We start from the raw sequence: 27,544 nt of genomic DNA, 5'->3' as shown, positions 1-27,544 counted from the left end.
AAGCACTCACCACATATCTCATTAACCCTTACAACACCCCCAGGAGGCAGGTAGATGTCTAAGATGCTCCCCTTATAACTGATGGAGAGAGAGCCTGAGGCCCAGGACAGTGAAGCGACTTGTCAGAGGCCACATCAAGTGGTGAGTAATGAAGCAAGAAACGGAACTAAATTCTAGCCTGTATCCTGGGGCTCGTTATTATGTCTTACCATGAGGTTGCCAAACATCTCAATTACATTTTACTCTAAATTCATTTAAAAGAAGCCCTTCCCCCGCCTTTTTTAAAATATCAGCCAAGAGTACAAGATGCAATAACTGAGACAGATAAAACACAAATCAGCTGGGTTTTTTGTTTATTTTGTTTTAATACTTCCACGGTATCAGTTAACGTCTATGGAAGAAAACTGAAGCAAATACCGGTTCAAAAACAAACATCTGCAAAAGGCAAATCTCTACATTTTAGGGCTGAAAAGACAGGGGGGTGGGGGGTGGCGGGTGGCGGGAGGCGGGGCGGGGAGCTGGTTTTGAGTTTCCAGACATAACTATAGAGGTTGAGCATACTTCTTCATTGACTTTCCTATGATTCTACCTGGGGGTGGTAAACAAGTTCTTCTTAATTGACTCACTTGAACAAGGATTACCAGAATTTTCAGGTATTTTAATCTCCAAATTTTCCCAGAAGCCCTCAGGATGAATGGTTATGATTTTAGTATCTCTTGACTAAAAATAACACACATAAGCACCAAATGACCAAAAGCTCCCATGAATTCGGTGACATTCGCAATGAATTTGTGTTCAGTATCCTCTGTATTTCTCCCTACATTTAAAAACTGGCTCAGCGAAGGCCTGGTGGGTAGCCGGGTTCCAGGGTGCCCGCAAGCAGCCCGGGGGCAAGAACCGAATCCGGAGGCAGGGCGGAGGGCAGGGAGCCTGGATTCCACATCCGCTCTCTCTCCGCAAGGACTGAGACAAACCGGCTCACAGGGTGAACCTACCCGCCTCCAAGTCGTTTCCTGGTTTTTTAGCATAGAAAAAAGGAGTTCGAGGAGCAAGATGCCAGCATCCTAGATGCAGGGCGCGCCATGGCCCCTGCGCAAGCGCGCGTCCCGCAGGGCTCGGTGCCCAACTGTCCCGCACAGACCCGCGCGCCCGGCCTGGTGCAGTCGGGTTCTCGGTTCCCAGAGTCGGAGTTCCAGTTTCTAGTTTCCTTATCAACGCGATTTCTCCCTCCGGGTCTTCCCAGGGGATCGGAGAGTGGCGGAGCCTCTGGCGGGGGAAACCCGCGACCACTCCAGGCTCGATCTGTAGGGCCTTTGGTGGTTCACCCACGTCCCACTGACCGCAGCTTATCCCCACGTGGAAAATTTGAGTTATTTGAGCAGCAGCAGGAACTTTGGAGGGAGGACATTTTTGAAGAGGCTTCTCTGCTGGGCAGAGTGATGGGCAGACTGGGCAGAGTGATGGTCACAAATCAGGCCCACGCTGGCGCCAGGGAGGCTGGCTATAGCCCGGGACCCACCTGGCGGCCATGGAAACTCTAAAGGGACATTTTATTCGTGCTAGCCTCTGGCCACCTTTCAACTTTAAGACATTTGGGGGTTCAGGCTTACTGAACCTGATGCTCCCATCAGCCCTCTTCACCTTCATCCCAAAGATGGCTGGGACTCGGGCCCTGGACCCAGATTGTGTGGATTCTGTCCTTAGTTCCACCATTTTTCAGCTGCTCTGTGACCCTGAGCAAGTTACTTAAACTCACTGGTCTTCACATTTTCTATTTGTAAAAGGGAATTGTAACACCACCACCCTGAGTTCTGTTGTGAGAATAGTGTGGGATATGCATTTTAACTGTTCTGGCACAAGGACTGTTCAGTTAATGTCAGGGGCTGCTTGGCAGAATTAAATAAACTCAGTAAGAGGGTTCATTCTATCAATTAATGACCTGTCCCAGGAACTAGAAAGAAAGCAGGGAATATAATAGACAATAATTGCTGTCCCCTTGGAGTTCACATGGGTGGGAGAGCTGGGGGAGTTACACAGCAAACATAGTGTGTCTCACAATACGAACAGGCACTGGGGCCCAGCTGCCAGTCTAAATAGAGTGGACAGTTTTTCAAACCAGGGGAAGGAGGGGCCATGGGAGGCTGGGCCAGCCAGAGGAAGAGCAGAATGAACCTACTGGTCAATTTCCCTAACTCAATCCTATCATCTGCCTCTACTCCCCCCACTCCCCACCCCCCATCCAGTGGGTCCTCCTTTGGGAGATCTGCCTAAGGAAACAGGGAAGGCTGGGAAGCTGAAGGGAAACCCCCATTCTAACACCACTTCCAACCCCTGAGGTTTAAGTTAAGTGCCCCTTCCTCCATTCCACCCCATATCCAGCAGTCCATCCTTTTACATATTCAGAAGAATTTCTGTGATAGAATCCATAAAAGGGGATAACTCACATTCTCTCAAGGAATCTAATTTCCCCTTCCTTCTTTCCATGGACGATGACCAGGATGGTTTGTAATGATGCTGACACAGCCCAAGCAAAAAGTGGATTTTTCCCTCTCAGCTATAAGCAGGAACACAGACCACACACTTCCAAGGTACTGTACAAGGAAATATCAAAAACAAAGAAAAGATTTCAGATGCTACATTCTTATTTACATTGTACCACTACAAATAGAGAAATGACTTATAAAGACATATGCATAATTAGAACTCTGACTTGCATATCCACCATCAATACTATATATCAGTAAAAATTACTACCACTTATGGTGTTCTATGTGTTTAGTGTTTTATATGTATTTACTTACTTAATAACATTGGTAACCCTGTAAGGGAGTATCTAGAAAACTGAGTTTTAGAGTGGTTAAATAACTTACTCAAGATCATAGAGCTACTCCCTTGCTCACATTTTATTGTGGGTTCATTCATAATAAAACAAATATTTACTGAGTGCCTTCCATGTGCCAGGCACCGTTCTATGCACAGGAGATACAGCAATTTAAAAAAAAAAATCCTTACCCACATATATATATATATAGATATATATTATTTACATTCTTGTGGAAGGACAGAAGCAACAAGGGGATGAAAGTAAATTGAGTATATAAGGACCATGCAGAAAAATTAAGCAGAGAAAAGGGAAATGGCAAGAATGGATTTACAACATTAAACAGATGGTAGGGAAGGGGGAATTTTACCCAGAAGATGGTATTTCAGGAAAAAGCAGAAGAAAACTAAGGCAGGGGGACTTAGGGAGTGGAGTGTTCCAGTCAGAGGGATGAGCAAGTGCAAAGACCCTAAAGCAAGACTAATAGCATGGCTGGAGTGGAGGGGGGCGGAGGCTAGGAGAAAGGGAGTAGAAGGGTCAGAGGTGGTGTGGTCACCCAGGAGTGTAGAGTGAAGGATTTAGACTATGATCCTCAGTAAGGTGGGGAATCACTGGGGGCTCTAAACTCCCTTATAGAACAGGGTCACTCTGGCTGGAACAGGATCACAGAGGATTCTATCAGGGAGCAAAGTAGAAACATGGAGACTAGTTGAGAGAGTATCACAATAACCTAATGGAGAAATGATGATGATGTAGGCCCAAGTAGTAGTAGCAGATGTCATAAGGAACAGTCAGATTCTGGATATACAGAGAAGCATTTTCCAGTAGGCACCATTTGGAGTGTGAAAGTAAGAGAAGTCAAGGATGGCTCCCAAGTTAATGGCCTGAGCACCTCCTGAAAAAAAAAAAAAAAAAGGGATTGCTCCTGATGGAAAGGGGTACCCTGGATGGAGCAGCTTTAGAGGCAAACCTTCAAACAAGTTAAATTTGAGCATCTTTCCGACAGTCGAGGGCACACAGATATCCAGCAGGCAGCTGAATACACAAAACTGGAGGTTGGAGTTTAGAGAAGTTCAGGCTGGATATACACACACACACATATATACATATATGTGTGTATGTATGTGTGTGTATATATATATATATATATATAATTTCTTTTTAATCGGGAGTGGGGGAGGCACTGCCAGGCTTTAGGCGCTGGTGACTGCCAGAGGTCACTAAGGGGTAAAGGCAGGTGAGAAGAGGCTGAGGACGGGCCGCCGTGCTCCCACTTTTCCCACTTCGTCTGGACTGAAGAAGGAAGCACAGCGTAGGCACCTGGGTTAATTGTTCCTTCCACGGTAACCCTTTCACCGGAGGCAGCTGGAATGCGGCAAAAGCTGGGCGAGCCACGTTCAGCATTAAAGGGCCGCCGTCAGCCCCAGTGCCAGGGCCCCAGGAAAGCCATTTAATCTCTGGCTGTCCTTCCATGAAATGGGGATACTAGCACCCCCAGTAAGGGTACCGAGGAGTAATCTGGGTTCGGGGAGAGAAAGAGGCCCGTAAAACTGACTCCTCAGCCTCTCCGAGCTTCCCCTAGCATCTTACGGCCCGTTTGCCTGCACACGCAGTGCGATCTTCACGCAGCTTCCCCCGCGCCACGCGGGTACGAGCGAGGTGCTCAGGGAGGGCACGAAGAAAGCCAAGGGCCGGGAGGGGGCTCCGCGGGCAGGAGCCAGCCCTCTCAGTCGTCGCGCCTGAAGCTGGGGGCAGGCTGGGGCGCCTGTCGTCCCCCCTCCCCCGGGCCCCGCAGCAACCCCCTCTCCCCTCTCCGCACCACACGCCGGCGTGCCGGCTCCTCCAGGCGGACCGGGCGGCGAGGTGCCTCGGCCGGCGCGTCCTCGAAGCGGCGAGCCGAGCGCAGCGGGCCGCGGGGCTCCGGGGCGAGCTCCGGGAACTGGAAGGCGCCGCGCTGCGCCTGTGCGGCGGGGACGCGGGTCTCGGCGCTGGGGGCGGGCGAGGGGCCGCCCGCCCGACTAGGGAGCGGCGGGACCGCGGCACCGCCGCTGCGCCTGCCGCGTCCTCGGAAACGCACCGGGACGCGGCTCCCTGCCTTCTTCTTCTTCTTCTTTTTTTTTTTCTTAAGAGGTATTCCTTTTTCCTTCTACTGCCGCCCCTCACATGTCTGAAAGAAAAGGGAACCCACGTTTCCCGTAGACGGGTCATCCAAGGAAGACTGTCGGAGGGCCCTCTCCCATCCGGAGGGGTTTGGTTGGTCTGGGGCAAACAGCCGAGACTCCCAGAACCTGGCGGCACCGGGTCTCCCCGGGACCAACTTTCCCGTGCCCGCGGGTGAAATCCTGAGGGCTGTTGCTGAAGATGTCACAGGTTATTGTAGAAATTCATTAAACCGAACTTAAAAGGCATCTCTTAAGTGACTTCCAGCCAACAGGGCCTAGCAAGATCCCAGTCTGGCCACAGTGAAGGAGTTAATCTGGATGTTATGTTTCCTAACCTTTGGGGGGGGTCATCGATCCCTTCAAAATTGAACACAAGCCATGGACACTGGCCCCCGGAACACACAACAGTTTGGGATGCCTGTTGGACGTTTCGGGAACACACCCCCACGCACTGCCTCACAGGCGCGCTCACACGCCTTCTTTGGTTCAGCTGGAGCCCCAGAAGAGCGGATGCCCGACAGAGAGCGCACACCGGCTCTGTGATCCCTGCAGGGGAAAAACAAAAACAAAACGTCCAGTTAATTTCACAGGGCTTGTTTGGGTGTTTTTTTGTTTTTGTTTTTTGTTTTCTCTCAGTGCGGTTAATCAAGTGAGCAAGTGAGTTTGGTGGGTATGAAAGGACGCAGGCCTTCTGGGAAAGGAAAGGTGCAGTTAGAATGGAATCATTCCCTTGGGTTGTCCTGGCCTCTCTAAACCACCAACAAAAATGTAATTAGGGCAAAATATGTTTGGGGAGGAAGTTAGCAAACAGGGACGGTTTCCTTAGACCATAATGATGACAGTTCCATAATTGTTATTCTGTGAACCAAAAAACCTATGTTATAAACCAAAAACTTCTGATGGCCTCAGAGAAACAGGACATGGGCTGGCATTCTGGGGGGAGGCTGGGGGGCAAGGATGCCATACATACTGTTCCAAGGACACCAGCTCTCCACCATTTAACTGGCCTGCTGGTGGTGTTTTGTGTAACAGTGGAGGATAACATATCTGTCTTATTTCACCAGATGGAGTAAATGCAACAATATTTGAAAAAAAAAAAAAACATTTCCTGTCTTTTTGTTCTTAACATAAAAAATACTTTATTGCTATTTTTTTTTTCAGCATATTTTCCCTTCCTCTGGGGCTCTTTTTAAAGCCTCAAAGCACATATTTGCCAGGACTCTTCAGATTCTCACAATATTCCTAACTCTTTCTATAACCAAGACTTGCTGGACCTGCTCCATTAGAGAAACTTGTGTTTTACAAGCTGTACAGGATAACTGCAATAGCTAAGGTTTTTTTTTTTCTTCTTTTTTTTCTTTTTTAAGGGAAAATTTCAAACTTAAAACACTTAGTATTTATGGGCAATTGCTTTTTCTTTTATTACCCATTTAACCATGTCTTTTCTTTGACGCTCATCCAGAGGGATTCTCATCATCCATGGCTAGATCAGAGACGCCAAAAGGAAAGGTCTTCATCATCTCTAATCTCCATCTCTCACCTCCCTCCCAAGCAGTTTGCAATAAAGAGAACTCACTCCCACATCCTGATCCCTGCTCTTCTTTGATCTTCCCCATCATTTTCTTATTAAAAACAACTGCTCTCTTGCCACCACCACGTTTCAAGCTGTCTGAACAACCATTGTCATGCTTAAATTTTTAATTTTGAAAATTGAGTCATATATTAGAGTTATTATGTCAAATTTATCCCCACTTGAAAAAGAGGGGAAATCTATAGAATACAACCTATTAATTTTCCATTAGCTTCAAAGCACTAAAATGCTACTTTCTGAATATGGGTCTTTGGTTTTCCAGCCTGGCTTCTTCCTGTCTCAGTCACACCACCTGTCATGGTTTCCTGGATTATTTCACCCATTGAACAGTAATTCAAAGTGAGTAAATCTGAAATTTCATTTCCACCAACATAATATAAAAATTTGCATTCTGTAACAAGTTACCAAACTCCAACCAATGATGCAATATACCACCAAATTCCAGTGGAACAAAATAATTTGAATAAGCCCTCAGATTCCATAGTTGGGGAATTTATTAGCTACTGAAACACATTGCACTACTTCATCACAAATGAATGAGTCAAATAACTTATCAAATAACAAAATTTAAACAAAGGTTAAAAAGTTTATGCTTTAGGCTTTATATATAAAGCTTGTAATCAAATTTGGACAAAGGGCATTAACATTTGCCAAAGTTGGGGGAAAAAAATGAATACAGCAAGATCCTTTGGATTTTTATATAATACCTAGCACCTTATAGAAGTCCATAAGGGATTCTTTTATTCACAGCTAAACTCATCTCCACTTTCTGAATTTCAGTGTCCCGAAGGCCAAGGGTAAATTCCACTTGGAATTATCTTCCTCCAGGAAATTTGCTTTCAATCTACAGTGTTCTCCAGCCTGGGTGGCTGGGTCAGAAGCTGCTTGCTACAGTTGCCTTAGTGGCACTTCGTCCTTTCCTCCATCAGATCACTGGCTACACATCACTGTCCTTGCTTATACAGCTGTGAGTCTTCTTTGCTTTAGTGTAAACTGAACAAGGGAAGGGTCTACATATTCTATTCAGTATTGAATTCCATGTACCTGGCACAAAATACTTACTAAATATTTAATGAACTAATAAACAGTAGAATTGATCATTTGTTTAAGCTCAGGAAACCTAAGTGCAAGAAACCAAACCAGAAATAAATTCCCACCATCCATCTTTCATTCAATCTAGTGAGGAAGCCTCATGAATGAAAAGAGTGCAGTGTAGCAATTGGGCAGATACCTGAGTCTGAAACCCAGCTCAGATATTTACCAGTCATGGGACATAATAAGTTACATAACCTCTCTGAATCTCATTTCCTCTTCTGTAAAATAGTTATAATAAAGCCCACTTTGTAGGGTTGTTTTAAGAATTTATAAACATATAAAACACCCAACATATGTAGCACCTATAAGCAATAACAATCATTATTTATTCATTAAGTGTTTATGTGCTTGCTAATGAGCACTGAAGATACAAAGATGAATAAACCAAAATCCTTCCTCAAGACTTGAAAGTAATATGGCAAATGCAGTAACAGAGACAATCAAAAAGAATTACAGGACCAGTTCAGCTGGAGAGAGGTACAATCCAAAGAGAAGGAAGCATATGATTAGAACACAAGGTCTAAACACTATGGCTTGTGCGAGTGACCACAAGTGGTTTGCTTCCCATTTAATGCAAAGGAAGCTTCCAACTTACTACAATGGTTGATGAGAACCTGTCTAAAAGCACACTCACACACCCTGTTTTCTCTCTGACCTCATCTACTACCCCCTCTGCTCTCATCTACTACTCCCTCTGCTCTCATCTACTACTCCCTCTGCTCTCTCCTCTTCTTGATGTAGTAAGCACACTTCCACCCCCAGGACTTTGCCCTGGCTGTTCCCTCTGCCTAGATCTTCTTCCTCTGTTTATCCATGTAGCTCAGTGTTTCACCTCCTTTGGAGGGTTTGCTCAAATTTCACCTTTTTAATAGACAACCTTGATCAGACAATCTAAAATTCCACTCCCCCCAGAGCCTGTGAAATGTGCTTATTTATCGTGTTTCTTGTTTACTGACACCACCCATTCCCTTCCCACCCATTCACCACCACCACCCATATAAGCTCCAGGAAGGCAAAGATACAAGTTTTGCTCCCCCAGGTATGCTAAGTGCCTAGGACAGTGGCTGGCTCTTAGCAGTGTTAAACAAACGGAATGAAGCATAGTTGGAATATGAAGTCACGACAGGAAATGGAGAGAAGGGACGCTGGAGGGATGTACAGAGGCTCTGAATGCTGGGGTGAAGAGCTTAGATTTTTATCTGGTAAGTAAGGGGAAGCCATTAAAGGTGAGTGGCATGTTCAGATCTGCTTTTTAGATTAAGTCACTCAGAGAAAGGATTTAAAGGGACTGATAATGGCAGAACCTCACAGCTAAGAAGAGGCTGCAGCAACAAGGGAACTGGGGAGCAGTACTGGAAAGGCCTGAACTAGAAGAGTGGAATAAGAAAGGAAGGGAGGGGACATATCTGAGGCCTAATAAGGAGGTTAAGGCAGGCCGCACTTGATAATGGAGCAAGGGAGAAAAAGAAAATGACTCAGGTTTGGAGTATGGGTCACCAGGAGGAGTTAACTAAGTGAGGTCTCCAATATGGAGAGGGACAGGGGCAGGGGAAGTGATGAGTTTAGCTCCATATAGACCCATAAGTAGCAGATCCAGTGTCATTTGTGAAGAGGAAATGGGGAGCTCCGGAGAGAAGTTTACCCAGAGATATTCCTTCCACTTAGTGATAATTACATTAATGTTAAAAGGAAAACTACTTTAATTTCCAACTTCTAAACTGACTTCCCAAAACAACAGAACTCAAAACTCAGCAATGTTTCTTATAAGACTGTATATAAATATGATTTTCCCCCAGATAGAGAATACAAAAGAATGTGATTCTTTTTTCATTATTTAATTGATTTTTATTCCAGACTTCACTTTTTGTTAGGAGATTTTTAGCTAACTGCCCAGAGAAAATAATAGCCTCTTTCCCTACCTCCAGCTCCCCCCCAAAGTTACCATGTTTGGTTGTGAAATAACTAGTGGTAAAGTATAAAGAACATACCCTTTCATTTTGTAAAAGTATAAGGGGGATGTTAAGGAAATTAAAAGTCAATATTATATATTCAAAACAAATTTGAGGAAATACTTTCAAAATGACATGTAATTAGTTAGTGGAAGTTACTATCACAACATACAACTGAAGCAAATTGCTTTATGAGCTTTCCCTTCTCCTAATCAAACTTCTATATAAATATAGAGCATGGAAGAATGGACAACACTGTGTAGTCACTTAAAATTACAAGGAGGAGGAAGTGTAAATTGTTTCACTTCCATAACAATAACAATAACAATAATAATAATGTATTGAGCATTTACTTTGTGCCAGCCACTGTGCGAGGCAATTGTCCAAGCTTTACCTGGTTTCCTCTTGCCCTGTGAAAGAAACAGATGACAAAACGAAAAACAGGGCTTAGACAGTTGACAAACTTGCTAAAGGTCACTTTGCTATCAAATGGTGGAGACATCTTTTAAGAAAGGGGAATTTTTTTTTCTTTCCAAAATCCAATACTGTTGCAATTTGTCCTGATTTGATGGACACTATGAAGGCACTGTATGTGAGAGTCTGGTTCACAGATTGCTGTTATACCCAGAATCTAACAGGTCAGGCCCTTGGAAATAGGTCATATGTATAATAACTTGGCTATATAAATAAAGGACCAAGGGAACGGGTTATTTGTTGACCCATGCACCGTCGCCACAGCGTTAGTAATAATATAACTGTTTTCAGTATTCCAAAATATTTTATTTCTGATGGAGAACTTGTTACTTAGAACTACAGGAGAATGTTTGTAAGGTAATAGACAGTAACTGCTCATGGTAACAGATCATAAGGGAGAGCAGAAGTGCCAAACACGCACGTTGGACTGTTAGCTGGGCCTGGGTTTCACCACGTCACCAGTTCGTTCCGGAGTTAGCACAGAGCCCTCTCCGTACACTTCTGCTGAACTGCTTCCAGTCAAGTCAATGCGGAGGAGACTGAAGCCACGGTCAGGGTTTCCGAAGGAGCGTAGTTACTGAGTTTGCATAATGAGCTAGCTTTGGTAGCCCATTACCCGCTCTAACGTAATCAACTACGGGGAGGACTTTCCTTATCAAAACCAGATTACCAGGGGCGCCTGGGTGGCTCAGTGGATTAAGCCGCTGCCTTCGGCTCAGGTCATGATCTCAGGGTCCTGGGATCGAGCCCCGCATCGGGTTCTCTGCTCCGCGGGGAGCCTGCTTCCTCCTCTCTCTCTGCCTGCCTCTCTGCCTACTTGTGATCTCTCTCTCTGTCAAATAAATAAATAAATAAAATCTTTAAAAAAAAAAAAAAAACAGATTACCAGGTCAGTTCCGAGAAGGTGAGGCACCGACCGCTTTCTACGTTTAATCGCGTTTTTAGCCCCTCCTGTAGCTCTGCAAACTCGGTTTTGCCCTTGGAAAACGGGAAACACCCGTTTCCCAGCTCCTTTCCCGGAGAGCAGTCCCCCACCATGAGCAAGTGCAACCCTTATTTCTTTAGAATGCTTGCCTTTTGTTCCTCAAAAATCCTAAAAGAAAAACAAAACAAAACAAACAAACAAAAAACAAAAAACAAAACAAAACAAAACAAAAAAAACCCCACGCCATCGCTTGGGTGTGAACCCCGGGTGCAAAAAGTGAAAGTGGGCGCGAGGCCCGGCCAATGCCGCGGAGCGCGCGCCGGGGATGGGGGCGGGGCCCCGGCCGTGGTCCCGTCACGTGACACGAGGCCGCCCAATCCGAGCGGCGCCCCGCGGCTCGCGGGGACTGGGCCTGGGAAGCTCTGCTCTGTCAATGAAAGTTGTCAGTCGCGCTGTTGCCGCCTAAACGCGGCGTACAGAGGGCTTCGCACCCCCTTCCGCTAAAGGCCCCTCTTGCCCGTACACATCCAGAGTCCGACATCCCTCCCTCGGAGCTCCCGGGCCCTGTGCACAATCACCGCCCCCTACCTAAATGGGCGGGAAAGAGCATTTGCTTTGGGCGTGTGTCTCCAGGTGGGCTGGGGAGGGAGCCGGGACTGCTCGCCCGCCTCCTCCAAAGCGGAAGTATGAAGCGATGGTCAGGCGGAGTAGGAAGCCTTGTCGCGGCCCCGCCGTCGCCACCTGGGTTCCCCGCTACGACCGAGGGGGCCGGGGAGCCCCAGGAAACCAGGGCAGATAGATGCAGACGTCGCCCCTTCTTTTACAATACTCCAAATGACTTTAAATCTTTTCTCCACTGAAGTCTTTTTAAGTATTTTTTTAAAGATTTCATTTATTTGACAGAGACCACAAGTAGGCAGAGAGGCAGGCAGAGAGAGGGAGGAAGCAAGCTCCCGGCTGAGCAGAGAGCCTGATGCGGGGCTTGATCCCAGGACCCTGAGATCATGACCTGAGCTGAAGGCAGAGGCTTTAACCCACTGAGCCACCCAGGTGCCCCAATCTCCACCGAAGTCTTCACGCTTCATTCATTCTCTTAAACAATGTAAAAGAAGCAAAGTCCTAAGTTAAAGTTTTGCTCCTTCACAGACTTTTGGGAGGCTTAACTGAAACTCCTCAGTTTTTACGCCCAGTGACCCCCCAGGAAACAAAAGCTAGCTCTCCTAAACTCGCTAACAATGGAGCTGGTTTAATCCACCCCTAGGTTGGCCACCCCCATCCCGAAGCCCTCCTTCACACTCCAACCTGCCCCTAGGTATGTTTGTGTAACCAGAGACTGATGGTAGCTGCCTCGCCGTTTCTCCCCAGGAAAGCATGAGTTTGCATTCATTGAAGTTGCTTGTTTTTTAGGTTTATCCAGGCGAGCAGAGACGATGCCGCTCAGAAAATAGCTGGGTCTCCTGCTCGACGTCTTCAGGAGCGGGCTGAGCTGCGCAGGTGTGCGGATTATGAGGGCAATGAGAAGGGTGACTTTGGAAGGTCTTTAAAACGTTAGATTTGAGATTTGGGGAAATAAATTTTCAAAGATGGCAAAAAAGGAGGGGAGGGGGAGCAGGGCGGCTAGGATGTTTGTGAAGAGAATGGAGACCAGGGTTAGGGATGGTAAGAAGAATGGTGATTTGGTGTTCTGCCATCCCTTCATCTGTAAACACTAGCAAAGCTGATAGTACTCTCTCTGGCTGTAATTATTCGGTATTTCAAAACGGGGTAGAAAGATGGACCTTAGGAGTGATCCTTACAGTTTGTTTGAAGGATAGAATTCCGTGTCACGGGCTCGTAAGGGTAAATGAAATCCAGCATCGGATACACCTTAGTTTTGGAATGTTAACTTTATACGTTTTCCTAATTTATGAAATGTGAAGGGAAGCAACGATGTCTTATGTTGGCTGAACAAGGGCAGGAGCATTTATAACTGTCCAGTCACGTAAAAGCTGGGCTCAAAGTTTTCAAAAGCGCCGGGGATTGTGGCTAGGGAGGCGACGGGCGGGAGTGGCTCTAGGGATGGGGCGCTCAGCTGGCCGGTGGGGGACGCCGTTAGGAGTAGACGGTCACTGGAGACGCCGTGGGAGGCCAGGGGGTCGAGGTAAGAGGCCACTAAAGGGGGGTCCGGCTCGGGACAGGCTCTCCCCCGCAGGGTCACTGTTGAAGAAGCAATTTCCACAGTGAATTCCACTGAGCTCAGCGTGCATGCAGCTAACAGCTCTCGGCTCTCGACTGGACTACATTAGCCTAAATTGCGTAATTAAAGAAAAAAAAATCCTGCAGCAGAGCTTCCGCTCGGAGGCTAGCGGGGACTTGTGACAGAGCGGAGATAACTTCTCGATTACGCACCTTTTTCTCCGAGCTCCTTTATTTAAAGTCGTTCACCCAAAAAAGGGGGGGGGGGGACGGGAGTGGTGAGAATTACCAAAATGTGTTCTTTCGGACAAGATGAGAAGAAAAGAATTGGGGATCCCGACATCAGGTCGAGAGAACTCTCGGAATAGGTTTAGAGTTCGTCATGTTGTCTCGAGGTCCGCTGGGTTCCAGGGAAAGGGACTGTGAAGGACGGGCTTCCAGGAAAATCCTTTCCCCAGTAGCCCTGCAGTCACAAGCGCGGTGCTGCTCGTAACTCCGTGAGCGTGGCTTTTCTGGAGCAACCCGGGCGGCACAGGAGGCTCAGTGTAAGAACTGCAAGGAAATCGCGGCGCGCGGCTCTGGAAGCGCTTCGGGCAGGGACCGACGCCGACGCCGCCGCCCCCGCGCAGGACCCGTGGCTGGCGGGGAGCGCGCCCCGGGACTCCGGGTGCGCCGTTCGCCCCAGTCGGGTGACAGTGGACTTGTCGTAGGAGCCTCTGCAGACCTTGCAGCGTCCCGACGGCTTGCCTCTTTTGGCCGGGACAGAGGAGAGCCCCTGGTCGAGAGGATTTGAGTGCGCTTTTTCTCCCGCCTAGCACACAGCCAAAGTCTGGCAGACGCGCACTTCCCCCTTCCCGGTTTTGAAAGCCAGAGGGATGAGTCAAACGCGGACGCCGCGGAAAGGCAATCTGAGCTTCTTGCCCAGTCTCATCCTCCCTCCACCACCACCTACCTGCCACACCTTCTTTTTAGGTCCTCGGTTCCTGGCTAGTGTATAGGTTAGGCTTGGTCGGAAGAGGGTCTTGGGCAGGTGCCATCTGGGGGCACCTACCCGGTGTTGTCACCTTCTCCTTGGGGTCAGTGAACTACCGACCGCTTCTCTCTTTGATCACCTGGCTGGGAGCTTGTTAACCCGGCGGTCTCGGCACTCTTAGGGACGGTCCCGTAGGTTTTTCCCCCCCTTTTTTTCCGGAGCCTTCTAGGAAAGAAAAATTACTTTTTAAGTTTTAAACGATGTGATGTATATAGAAACGAAAAACAAAATTTCAAAACGGGAGGGGAGACCAAAAGGAAAAAAAAAAAAATTTGCACTGGAAGTGCTTTTACTTAGCAGCCTTCCCTCAAACTACCACTGCAGGATAGAGGAAGAGCGTTTCAAGAGAACTGGTTAAGTAAAACCTTTAGCTGTAACTTAATAAGAAAGACACAAGTGGGAAAAATAATAAATTGCACAGTAGATGCATCATACAGATGATTTGAGAAGCTCTGCTCCCCTCCAGAAGTCTTGTTGAGACAAATTATTAGGTTATTTTCACAGTATTACATCTCCCTTTGAATTAAACTTTTTTCCTTCCCATCAGCCAACTAGATTTGGTTCCTTAATTACAAAGCACAATGGAGTTGCTAATAGATGTATTCAGCCACAGATTTTGAGCCAAAACAATAAGTACAATTAATTTTAGGGGACAATTTTAGTTTATAAGGCCTGAAATTAAAATATGATGTTTTTCAACATTGTGGTACAAAAACACAGGGAAACACATTTGTTCCAGAGTCTTGCAGTGACACTGTTTCCTTCCTCTGTGTTGAAAAAGGCTTTCAGTCCGATATGGCCCTCATCCTCTCTCACTCCAGTACCTCTTTATCCCAACTTGATTTCTTTCTAGTCAAAAAACACCTTAGGAAATTCTATTTTAAAAATATTTCCTGATTTTAACAAGTCAGCAAGACAAGGTAAAATCATTTAAATACCACATGGTCTTGGAAAGATCACACACATCTTTTTCTTATAATCTCAGTGTTATGAAGAATATACTTAAGCAGCTATTCACTTAAATATAGTTCTTAAATATGTATAATTTAATCTGAATAAACATTGCCAAACTTCAGGCACTCTGAGATATTAGTATAAAGGTCAAATTCTCTATAATAGTTGTCAAATAAATGTGATAATCTCTGGTTCTGCTTGGTGAAGTGAAAGTTAATTAGTGATTGATCATTTCTGAATTGAATACACAACATTTAGACAAATTATTAAGTGAGAAGTCCAAATACATCCAGTTCCTAATTCTTACAGTGTCATGCCTTTTAAACTCTGTGTGGTAGGCTAAAGATTTGTCATTGTAAAGTATCTGTTTCCTAAGCACTGGAAAGAAGTGGAAAGTTAACATGTTTTCTATAGCATTCGACTCCTCCCCTGATTTAAAAAAAAAAAAAAAAACCCCAACCCTATGGTTTAGACTGTATTTTAATGTATGCCATGTTTTGAAATCATTTGGTTTTTAAACAAACTTCAGCCTCTGTGCAATAATAACTTATCTTTTAGTAGATCTTTATGGCTATTTTAAATAAAAGTTTTTAAAAACTAAATACGAAGAAGAGGGAATATTAAACCTGCAGTCTTGGGAGTCTGTACCCATTTGAATCTTAGTGCTCCTAAGCTTTAAGCTCGTTTTGTTTTATAGTGATAACATCTCTAAAGGGTTCACAGGGCTGATATTATCATTTTGACAGAGAGGGGACTAGACTCCTGTGTTTCTGACACAAATTGAAGGTCCTTTCTGTGAAGTAGGCTGTCTCCGGGGTTGGAGTCACATCAGGATTTTGGTTTGCCACATTTAAGTAAAGGAGAAGACAAATGCGGGCCTTGCCCATGGTGCAGCTAATTTCTCTGGTTGGTTGATGACTGTGTGATTCCCTCACTTACCTGCCTTGCACTATGCACTCATCCATATGCATATGGGCTGCTGCAGGGTTCTGAGCAGTAAAAACCTTCTCCATGGACAGTCTAATTTAAATGACAAATGTGATTGAGCACATACTATAAGGAGTGGGGTAAGAAGTAGAAGCTGAAGGACCCAGTGTTTATAAATAAAAATGCCTCACAAATAAACCTAAAGTCCAAGGATGGATCACATTACTTTCCTGGCACATCCTTTTAATAGCACTATTTAAAGTTTTGTACTAAGTAACTTCTAGCTCTCTCAATTGTCTGTGAGCTTTGTCATGTATCATGGAAAGCCTAAAAGTGTGGGCCGGGATGACATATATTTTTTAATCATTTCTCTCAGTTTGTTCCGTCTTTTTAAAATATTAAGATGTTTGCTCACTTGACAGCATAATTTTAATCCTTTCTAAACAAAATAACTTATTTGTTGTTTACAGCCAATGACCTTTGTTAATTGAACTTGATTAAGAGTCTCATGTATTTGGAAATGGTTGGTCTAGTCTTGTCTCCCTAACTGGATATAGATTATGATACTTCATTTAGGACGAAAGTTTCCCTGAGTACTGCCATGAATCCACTTACAAGCCTTTTTTAATGGAAGTAGGTTGGGGTCGGGGGTGGTTTGTCCTTAGAAAGCTTGTCCTCCTCATATTCACCAAAGTGATTTTGAAGTATTCTTTTTACCTATTAGAGATTATAAAATTCTTGGTGCAACACAAACTACTGGACAATACTGGAAAATAAAAGGACTGATCTCTGGGCTCTGTAATGGATGTCTGGAGGAGAACTTTCAGAATATGTTAAAAAAAAGGGGGTGGGGTGGGCGGAAGAACCATACTGTCTATTTCAGTAGTATTTATTGTTCAGCAGTCAAATATGTTGGCTTCTTGCCCTATAGAAATGTACCTTAATTTGAAGGAGATATTTTTCTTTCAAGATTTTAGCCACTTTTGCTCTTTTATTTTATTTTTTTTTAGTTTCTTTTTTTTTATTCGTTTTTTTTAGTTTCTTTTTTTTTTTATTCGTTTACTTTTGCTCTTTTAAATAGTTCTATAAACAAATTTGCTTGTGTAAGCAGTAGAAGGTTTTGTACACCAAGTGGAATGTCTTTCAACAGTTACCTGAGTAAAATACGTGTGGGGTTTTCTCTAATGAAATTTTAAATACCGTCCTATGAACTCTAATGCAATCTGTGCAGAGTATATGAACAAAAGCATGTGTGTTAAACATTACCACTGCAGAAGAAAAATATTTTCTTTTGACTGAAACACTTTAAACTTTAGTGATGGTGGGGGTCATTGCTTTACAGAAAAGATCACTGCCTGTAGTATTTCTTCACATCTGACAATGAGAATCAGTGTTTTGTAACTCACTTAGTAAAATGGCACAGTATACTCAAGCAGAATTAAAAAGTAAACTGGTTGTTAGAATTTAGAAATGTTCTATTAGAAAACTATATGCTTTGGTTGATTTCTATTTTATATTAACATATGTAATTATATACTCAAAGAGTTTGAATATATTAATTTTAAGTATTTTCATTACAAATTTAATTTGCATCTGGTTGTGGTTTTCTAACAAGTGAGTTATTACAGATTAACATTGCTGCCTCTCACAGCATTTCACACTTGAAATATCTGTGAATTGTGTTTTGAGTCCATCAAACTGGCTAAATAATAACCTTTTTTCCATTTTTTTAATTAAAAGGGGATACTTTCAATATAAGAGAGGAGACATACTTAAAATTTTTATAATACTTTTATTTGTTAAGAAATATTTTCTGTCTGTAATGTAAATTAATCTAAAAATGCAACATTTTGGTTGATAAGACACTGAGATTGTTAACAAACTTATGAGTCAAATGGATACACTGAGTGGCTTCCTTCTGTACTTTTGACAGTTTTATTTTATTTAGATTTTTACCTCTCCCACGATTGCCGGTCTCAATTGCTTCATAAGTCAGATTCAGGGAAACAAGTACACCTCGTTTAAAATAAAATGACATTAATTCCCAGTTTTTCTAAGAACTTCATTCCTTCTTACATCTTTCTGTGTCACCCCAAGGACTGTTAGTCAACTCTTGAAAAGGAGACTTTTTTTTTTTTTTTATCATTTATGACTAGTAGTATCTATCTTTATTGAGTTATTACAAATCAAATGGGCTACAGTTTCGCATGGGGAGTTTTAAAAAGATAATATGCATGTGCATTTTCTTTTTTTAAAGGTTTTATTTATTTATTTGACACAGAGAGAGATCACAAGTAGGGGGAGAGGCAGGCAGAGAGACAAAGGAGGAAGCAGGCTCCCCGCTGAGCAGGGAGCCCCATGCAGGGCTGGATCCCAGGACCTTGAGATCATGACCTGAGCTGAAGGCAGAGGCTTTAACCACTGAGCCACCCAGGTGCCCCCACATGTGCATTTTCATCCAAATTTAGAAATTACGTTGTGATCAATTAAAGTTATAGACAAAATTGACTCTATAATAGTTTTTTAATAATATTTTATTTATTTATTTTGAGAGAGTGTAAGTGGGGGGAGGGGCAGAGGGAAAGAGAGAATCTCAACCAGGCTCCACACTAAGCAAGGAGCCTGATGGTGGGCTCCATCTCATGATCCTGAGATCATGACCTGAGCAGAAATCAGAAGTTAGTCACTTAACTGACTGAGCCATCCAGGTGCCCCAACATCATGATGCTTTTGTTTGAATTAAACTAAAGCAAGACACAAGCATCTAGAAAGTTTCTGGTTAGTGAGTAAGTGGACCACTGCAGTTTGGAACCAGAGAGAATTGATATCCCAAATACACAGCAGATGCAATGTCCTTCCAAATACTTCCCCATTTGGAACTTTTCTCTTCTGGTCTCTTTCCAGCTCTGCTCATGGAGATACTGTCTGCTCCTGACAGTCCCATGTAGACTTAGTTCCTGGGGATTTTTTGCTCAGCCAGTGGCAATCCTTCTACGGACTTCTGTTATACATGTGGGCACTGCTGTGTCACTTGCCTAGCATTCAGTTCTCTCAGACTTGAGTGTCATTGTGGGATGGACTCAAATATACCGAAGCAGGCCTTCCGATCCTCTGCCCTCAAGTAATATGGCTCGGCTCAGGGCCTTGAGTGCAGTAGAAATAGACCTGGACCCACAGTTTATCAAAGACTTTTATAACCTTTAGAGTTACATAATGCAGTGCCTTGGTTTCCCTATTGATTAAATGTGGAGAGTTGAAAAGAAATTATGTTTGAAAAAATGTCCAGCTTAAAACCAGGAGTTTCAGAGTGTTTTCACTGATGTCATTTTTAAGGTAGGGTACAATGTGACCTCCTTCACTTGTGTGTTTCAACTATACCCAAAAGCATAGAGAATAATACAACCAACAACCATCTCCAATCTACTTATCTCTATGTACCTGTCTTAAAGACGCATCAAAGCTCTTTGCTTCAGCTTTTAAAAATAAATATATAAGGGGGCGCCTGGGTGGCTCAGTGGGTTAAAGCCTCTGCCTTCAGCTCAGGTCATGATCCCAGGGTCCTGGGATGAAGCCCCGCATCAGGCTCTCTGCTCAGCGGGGAGCCTGCTTCCTCCTCTCTCTTTGCCTGCCTCTCTGCCTACTTGAGATCTCTGTCTGTCAAATAAATGAATAAAATCTTAAAAAAAAAAAAAAAATATATATATATATATATATATATATATCCCTGCTTGTGTTCTCTCTCTTGCTCTGTGTCTCTCTCTGTCAAATAAATGAAATCTTGGGGCGCCTGGATGGCTCAGGAGGTTAAGCTTCTGCCTTCGGCTCAGGTCATGATCTCAGGGTCCTGGGATCGAGCCCCGCATCGGGCTCTCTGCTTGACAGGGAGCCTGTTCCCCCTCTCTCTCTGCCTGCCTCTCTGCCTACTTGTGATCTCTCTCTGTCAAATAAATAAAGAAAAAATAAAATATTTAAATAAATAAATAAATGAAATCTTAAAAAAAATCTTTTATTTCTTTATTAGAGAGAGAGTGCACAAGAAAGAGCAGGGGCAGAGGAAGAGGGAGAAGCAGACTTCCTGAGAGGAGGGAGCCAGATGTGGGGAGTCAACCCCCACCCAACCCTGAGATCATGACCTGAGCCAAAGGCAGAGAGTCACCCAGGTGCCCCCTTCTTTTTGTTTTTTTTTTTAATTAAGATACAATCAACATATAACATTGTATCAGTTTAAGTGTACAGCATGATGATTTGATATATGTATATATTGTACACTGATCACCACAATAAGCTTGTTAACATCCATCACTATGATGAGAACTTTTAAGATTTACTCTTTTAGCAACTTACAAATATAAAATACAGTATTGTTAACTAGGGTCTTCATGCTGTACATTCCATTCCATTCCCCAGGACTTATTTATCTCATAACTGGAAGTTTGTACCTTTGAGTCCTTCATAAATTTCACCCAACCCCCACCCCACCAGTCTGTTTTCTGTATCCGTGAATTTGTTTTTTTTAAAATACCCATATAAGCAAGAGTGTTTTTTTTTTTTTTACTATAGCTAAATATATTTATTTTTTCCTCTAAAGTTTGTGCTTTTATCTCTTGTTTAAGAAATTCTTCCTTGGCCTGAAGTGCTATATTTATTTACCCATATTTTCCTCTGAGTTTTGTAAAGTTTTTTTTTGGTCTTTAATCTACCTAAAAATGTATTTTTTTGGCATGATGTAGAAAACTATTTTTCTCCCAAATGGATAGCTAATTGTCCAAGCCCCCATTTATTAATTTGCTCGTCCTTTCCTGATACTTTTTAAAAATGCCATCTCCAGTATTTATGAGATCAGCTCATAAATGATGGAGGTCCCTCCTTAGGGTCATCTGTGTGTTTCTTTTCTTTTCATGAGGCTATCCTTGTACCATTACAGTGGGGTAAAATGCTCTATGTCTTGACATCTGGCAGGGCAAGTTCCCCAACTATATTCTTCAAAATTGTTTTAGTTATTCCTGCCCTTTGGCTCTTCCGTATGGATTTTGCTATCAGTATATATACTTTCTAAAAAAGTAGAAAAACTGATTATAAAAAACTTTTTTTGGGGGGGGTACTAATGTCCTCAAATAACTTTCTGTGGAATTTCAAGCTGGAAATACTTACTTAACATTTTCTCCTATTTAATTTTTGGAACTTCATTGAAATGCATTATGCCGTTGATACTATCCTAACCTCAAATCTGCTGAATTTGGCTGTTCTGAATTCTGGTGCTCAAACTGAGTTTTAAAAGTTAATTTTGTGCAAAAAGAACCAGTTTGACTAAGCTCAAGAGGGTTTGGTTGCAAGAAATGAGGGTTTTTGTTTTCTTAAGTAGCATTTGAATTGAGTTGTAGAGGTAAGGCCAGGTAATCGCTTTCTTTTCTCCTTTTGTCATTAAGTAGAGATAGAACAATGGGTGTTATTTGAGAGCTGCCCTTCTAACCTTTGCTGCTCTTAAAATGCCTTCAGGTCATCACAGGTTTCTTAGTGGTGTTTTAATTTTTTAATTTAATGTTTAACTTCAGGGAGAATTGCTTAGAAACATTTACCTTGTTGAGCTGCAGGGAAATGGTTAGATAATGGTGTCTATTGGTGACAATAGGGATTTCATAAAGTGTTTATTTTGGGGATTGAGCAAAAATAGCATTGACAAACTTATTTAATTGGAAGTTTACTTTGAATTATTTCATCCTTAAGACATTTAAAATTGGAAATGAACTTTAACATTAAAAAGCAGGAAGACATCTAGGGCTTTGATTTTTAAAATATATTCTCATTTGTACAAACTTCCAGAATACTTTAGATTATCTCCATTGAATATGTATTGGTATCGTAGTTGTTTCATAAATATTTGAGGTTTTGGTGGTTTTTTTTCCCTCACTTCTCATTGCCTTTGTCCAGTGGAAGAAGAAATGATACTTCAAGCATTTAATTCATGGTCTTTTATGATTTACCATAAAGTGATCCTAGTTCCTTCTGTGTATACCTATAGAGAGTAGTTTCTTGTTCAAAGTCCTGATTTTTCTCAGTTTCTCATTCATTTTCTGTTGTGACTCTTACTCAGCCAGGTTCTTTAGCTGTGTGTGGTCGCACAGAGGAAAGAGTTAGCTATTTTCTCCTTTGGAACCTTCAGCAGGACTGTGTATTATGGTGTATGGGAGTTTTTCCTTCATTATAGTACCGTGATCTTAGACTGTGGTTATTTCTTGTTCTTTCTTTTTATGTTAGTTGGTTTTTTCCAAGTGCAGTAAAGACTGAGATATGCCTAGTCAGAGAAGTTCTCTATAGGTCCAAGTGAAAACATTTGGGTGGGATTGAAAATAGCTGTTCATTTATTCATTCACCCATCATATGTATATACACACATAATGATTAGAGTGACCATAAAATTTATTAGCCATAGCAGGACATTTCTGAGAGTGAAAGGAGGCATTAGGAGCAGCAAACAAACCAGGATCTTCCCCGGCAAACCATCGGGCCCTGACCACTGTGTATCACACGTCCTAGAACCAGGAAGTTTTTTAATAACCTAGTTAACTCTTTTAGGATGGGAAAGGAAGGGAAGGAGTTGATTAGAAGGAAGGAGAGGCTTCTGTATAGTCACTGCACCTTTTAATATAAAACAAACACCCAGAGACTGCAGGTTTATTGGGTGCTAAGTGTGCCTGGCTGTAATCTACAAGTTTCATTAACTTCGCATACCCTGTCTTGGTCCTGCTTTTCTAGAAATTGCATCTCTACTTTGCTTCCTTCTTATCCTTAGACATTTTTGCCAGGGGAGATATAACTGACATATGTCATCATATTAATAGTTTAAGGTGTACCTTAGACGTTTTTAAAAATTATCATTATCTTTTATTTTGAACTGGTAACATACTTCTGGCCCTTTGTTACTACTTTTCTTATTTTATAGTTACAGTAATTAGATTTCCAGACCATTCTCTAGGCAAATCAGTTAGCCTTTTTATTTATTTATTTTTTTTGAACCATTTGAAAAGGCCTCCTAGTAGCCCATGTGCTTTTCATTCCTGTCCAGTGACTGAAGTCATAGGTTTTATATGGGGTTTTGTTTCTGTTTTTGTCTTTTTTGGATTAAAAATAATCTGCAAGGAGCACAGACTTTCACCTCAGATCTGAAGCCTGCTAACCTTGGACACAGCAGAACAGTTTTGTGTGCCTGTATTCCAGCACTGCTTCTTTGTGGGGAGAATGAGTGGGGGGGTGGAGGGTGATGGATGGAGGAGGTGGGGGGTTCCTTGTGTTGGCTGTACGAACTGTTTTGGAAAGAGTCATTTTGTTTTTGTGGGTAACACTGCCACCACCACCACCACCCCCCTTTTCTGAAATCTATCCCTGAAAGCACAAAATATGGGAGTGTGTGTTTGCTGATAGTCAGATCAAAGGTTCCCAGGGGGCTGGACTACCTGAAAAGGGAAAGGGTCTAGAAAGCTCTCTGCAGCCTGACCTCTCCACTCTCTTTGTGACCAAGTGCTTGATAGGCAACTGGATAGAAAGCTGCAGGTACGACCTTCCCAGGTGCTCCTGAGATGGAATGTGTGTGTCTGTGGATGGATTTGGTAACTTTGAGCTATGGGAGGTAGAAGAAAGACAGTAACATATATCCTAACATAAATATTGAAACAGATTGTTCCTCTTTCATCAGCGCCCCTTGGTTCAGAATGCTTTTGTTCAGCAAGAGTGAATGCAACTAGTAACTAACATTGTTTAAAAGATTGGCATGTGTGGCACAAAGGTAAGTGTAACTTACTTGAGTAACTGTTTACAGGTTGAAAGAATATAGTTTGACAAAAGGGCCAAGTGATTTTGTACTGTTTATTTTTTGGTTTTCCTACAGTTCAGAAGATAACTTATCTGAAAAGAGTTGGGGAGGGGGAGGTATTGCTTGTGGAGTGTAATAGATTATTTTAAACCTCATTCTTTTCCCTTAAGGTTTGTTGCTTTGTTATTTTTAAGCTTTTGGAAACACAAAATCTGGATGAATTTTTTCTTGAGGGATGCTGCTGATAGTGACAATAGTATAACACATTATGCCTTTATGCATATGTTGAAGCACTTTAAAATATATTATCTATTTTGGCATTGTGATTAAAAATGTATGGTCTGCATTAACCTCTTCTTAGAATAGATGTTTAGTTAAAAACATATTCTTAGGAACTTATGAAAATAATTGTTAGAAGTGATATGTTTGTGAAAAGGAGAACAATCTCTCCAAAACAATTTTTTTTTTTTAAACGGAAACAACAAACTCCTTGCTAGATGTCCTCTTCTGACTTGTGGTTCTTCTAATAATGTCATAAGTTTACAACAAGACTGAAGCTTTTAATTCTCTAATCCCTTTGTACAGTTAAGTGCTGGCTGGAATCTTCCTCAGGCTGAAAGAATGACACATTCAAGAAGTCTTTGACAGTGTTTAAACACCTCTTATCAAAACTTAATTTCCATGAATGATTGATTTTGGCACTTGATGGAAGGCTGAAGAATGTTCAATTGCCCCATTTTCATGTGCTAATGAAGCCGAAAGTGACTTAAGGGGATTTCTTTACACTGTGGCAGCCTGTTTGGATATGCACATGACTTCTTAGGTTTCTCTCCCAGGGTTTGTCTCTACTAAATAGTTGTCTTATTGAGTAACTGTGGCTAATCTGTCTGCTGGGCCACAGGCCTTGGCCTTCCTCTGTAGAGCGGACTGTAATTAGCAAAGCTGTCAAACCAGGTGCTTAATTTCAAGAGAACTTATTTTGTACAAATCTTCCAGTAAAAATCAATGAGGGTTAGATTTTCTGTTTGTTCACAGGCACTCCTTGGATATTCAATACGGAAAACATTTTAAAGTGGGGAAAAAAAGCAACTTTCAGTTCCAGACTTTGGCTTTAAAAGTTTGACCACTGAATTCCATTTTTCACACATTACCCTTGAATTTTTATTAAAACACTGAACTCCGGTCTTGGCTGGAAATACAAGATTTAAGGATTTCCTGCCCCCTTTTTAGGGGGGATTAAATGAGGGAGAAGAAAAATAGGAAAATACTTAAGATTCTCTCCACTAAAATGTATGCTGTTGGTGGATTTAAATCTTGATGATTTTGCTACATGTTCTTTTATAATCATCTCCAATTCTATTACCAATTTTGGTAAGAGAAACCAGAAAACTTTAGCTATGCACATCTTTCTGGATTGAGATTCCCTTGGTGTTTATAATTCTGTGGATTCCAGACAGGTTGCTTCTCTGGCTTCTGAAGACTTCTGAGCCTGAAATAAGTCACAAGCTGGTTTTGTGACCCCAGATGAGCCACTTCTAGCCTCTTCAGTTCGCAACAACAACAGTCCTCATCCAAACTGCTTATTACTTCCTCCCAGGTCCCCCTTCCTTCTAATGAAGGTGTCTGCTCCCTTGGAGCATGGAAAGTGCTATGTTCCCGGGAGATCAGATCCTTGTTTAGATGGAGGCAAATGCGCTAGGTGTAAACACTTAAGCCTCTCCTCATGGGTGTGTTCAGACTCAGCCCAAGCCAATGGTGTGACTTCTCCACAGGGTTGATTACTGACTCCAGGCACAGACTTTACTTTTGCAGGAAGGGGAAAGCATGTCAGGAGAAAGAAGAGGCTTTGCTTCCTCAAAGGACCCCTGCTCATGAGCTTGCAATTATGAGAACTTAATCAATTTGCCTTGTGAGGCGAGCCTCAACTCGATGAAACTTGATGAAGCTGCCTATTCTCTGAGAACATCATTTAGCTTCTGGGTCATGCCAGCTTCTGTTTGTACTTAGAAGACACCTTCTTTTTTCCTCCATCCTCACACTAGTTAGCCCAGTCCATCCCCCCATGGAAGAGAAAGAAGGAAGAAAATAAGACCATTACCAGTCATCATCAGTGAGTATCCTCAGGGCTTGGGGGGGGCCTACGTGAGGGAGAAATGACTCTTCTTTCCTGTCCTGGGAGCTGAAGGCATGTCCCGGTCCCAGCCACCCCCTCCACCAGCTTCCTGTCCGCTCCCCACCCAGGCACTGTGTGGTAGCGAAGAGAGAATATTCCCCTGGAAGACAGGAATCCTCCCCGTGCCTTTGGTTTCTTCACAACAGAGCAGTTGTCTCCTTCCCTGGGCCAGGGTGTATCCTAGCAGGTTTACCTAACTCCCCTGTTCAGAATTGCTTATGCCACTCGCATATAATTTGGAAGGTGTGCTAACAGATGATCATACACTACGCTCAAATTAATTATTATTACTCGCATTCTCCGCAGCGTATTTCACTGGGGCTTTGTCACAATTACCTCTGACCTGTTTTCTCTTTGTGATTTCTCTGGTTTTTTTCTTACCTTGTGTCATTGCTATTTGGCATGCTCTCTCGCAGTTGGTGACAGGAAAGCAGCCATCATTTTTGTTAGAGTGCTACTGGAGCAGATCATTCGTGAAAAATCATCTATTGTTCCATCTTCCAAATTACATATATGTGAAGGCAAGAGGGAGAGAGTTGACAATTGAAAACTTATACTAAAAACTGGTTTCCTTGGTACTTATATTTTGTTTGAAGTTGATTTTCAGTAATCTGTACACCCAACAGGGGGCTCAAACTCACAACCCCGGATCAGGAGTCACCTGCTCTTCAGAATGAGCCGGCCAGGCGCCCCAGATTTCCTTGGTATTTCTAGATGTTTTAATTTCGTAAGACTTTTTTTTTTTTTTTTAAGAGATTTTATCTATTTACTTGAGAGAGAGTGAGTGCGCGCAAGAGAGCGCAAGCTGGGGGAGGGGCAAAGGTAAAGGGAGAAGCAGGCTCCCCACTGAGCAGGGAGCCCCTATGGGGGACTTGATCCCAGGACCCCAGAATCATGACCTGAGCGGAAGGCAGATGCTTAACCGACTGAGCCACCCAGGAGCCTTTCTGAAGACGTCTAAACAAAGGAGGAAATACACATACATTCCCCCACAGTATCTAGATTTTCCCCTACTTCTTTATTCCTGAAGACTTTCTCCTACTGTCACTCCTCACTTGAGGACCCGCCAGCTGAGGCTTGCCCACGCATTCCATTGCACTGGTCGGCCTTCAACTCTCTCCAGCTCCAGGTTCTCCCTGTGACCGTCCTTCCTTCACAGCGATGTCAGCTTCAGCTTTCTGCTGCCCTAGACACTACACACTATGAGGACAGGGGCCAGGCCTGTCTTCTCCACTGTACCCCTTCATTCATGGGTGTTTGTTTAGTGAAAAATGCCCCATTGTGATGAATCATTTTATCTCCAGAGCCTATAATGGCTTTACCATATATAAAGAGTAAATTTTAAGCACCTTAATTCTGCATTCTTGTCAAGGCCTATTAGGAAATGGCCCCAATGATTCTCGCCGACTCTTTGTATTGGAAATGGTCTCTTAGGCTTGCCTTCCTTCCTGTCTTGTG

At 43.0% G+C, this 27,544-nt stretch overlaps 1 long non-coding RNA gene across 1 annotated transcript; it reads right to left on the bottom strand.

Annotated features, from left to right (window-relative positions):
* Positions 1-336: 336 nt before the first annotated feature.
* LOC123942020 lies at positions 337-3,696 on the bottom strand. The gene is made up of 2 exons (XR_006818380.1): positions 3,552-3,696; positions 337-2,591 (listed from the first exon to the last, which is right to left on the bottom strand). It is a non-coding gene; the product is annotated as an uncharacterized LOC123942020 (long non-coding RNA).
* Positions 3,697-27,544: the final 23,848 nt, after the last annotated feature.

This window comes from Meles meles, chromosome 5 (genome assembly GCF_922984935.1).
Source record: "Meles meles chromosome 5, mMelMel3.1 paternal haplotype, whole genome shotgun sequence".
Taxonomy (NCBI): Eukaryota; Metazoa; Chordata; class Mammalia; order Carnivora; family Mustelidae; genus Meles; species Meles meles.
Note: the sequence above shows the minus strand (reverse complement) of the source record. Positions and strands in the feature narration are given on the sequence as shown.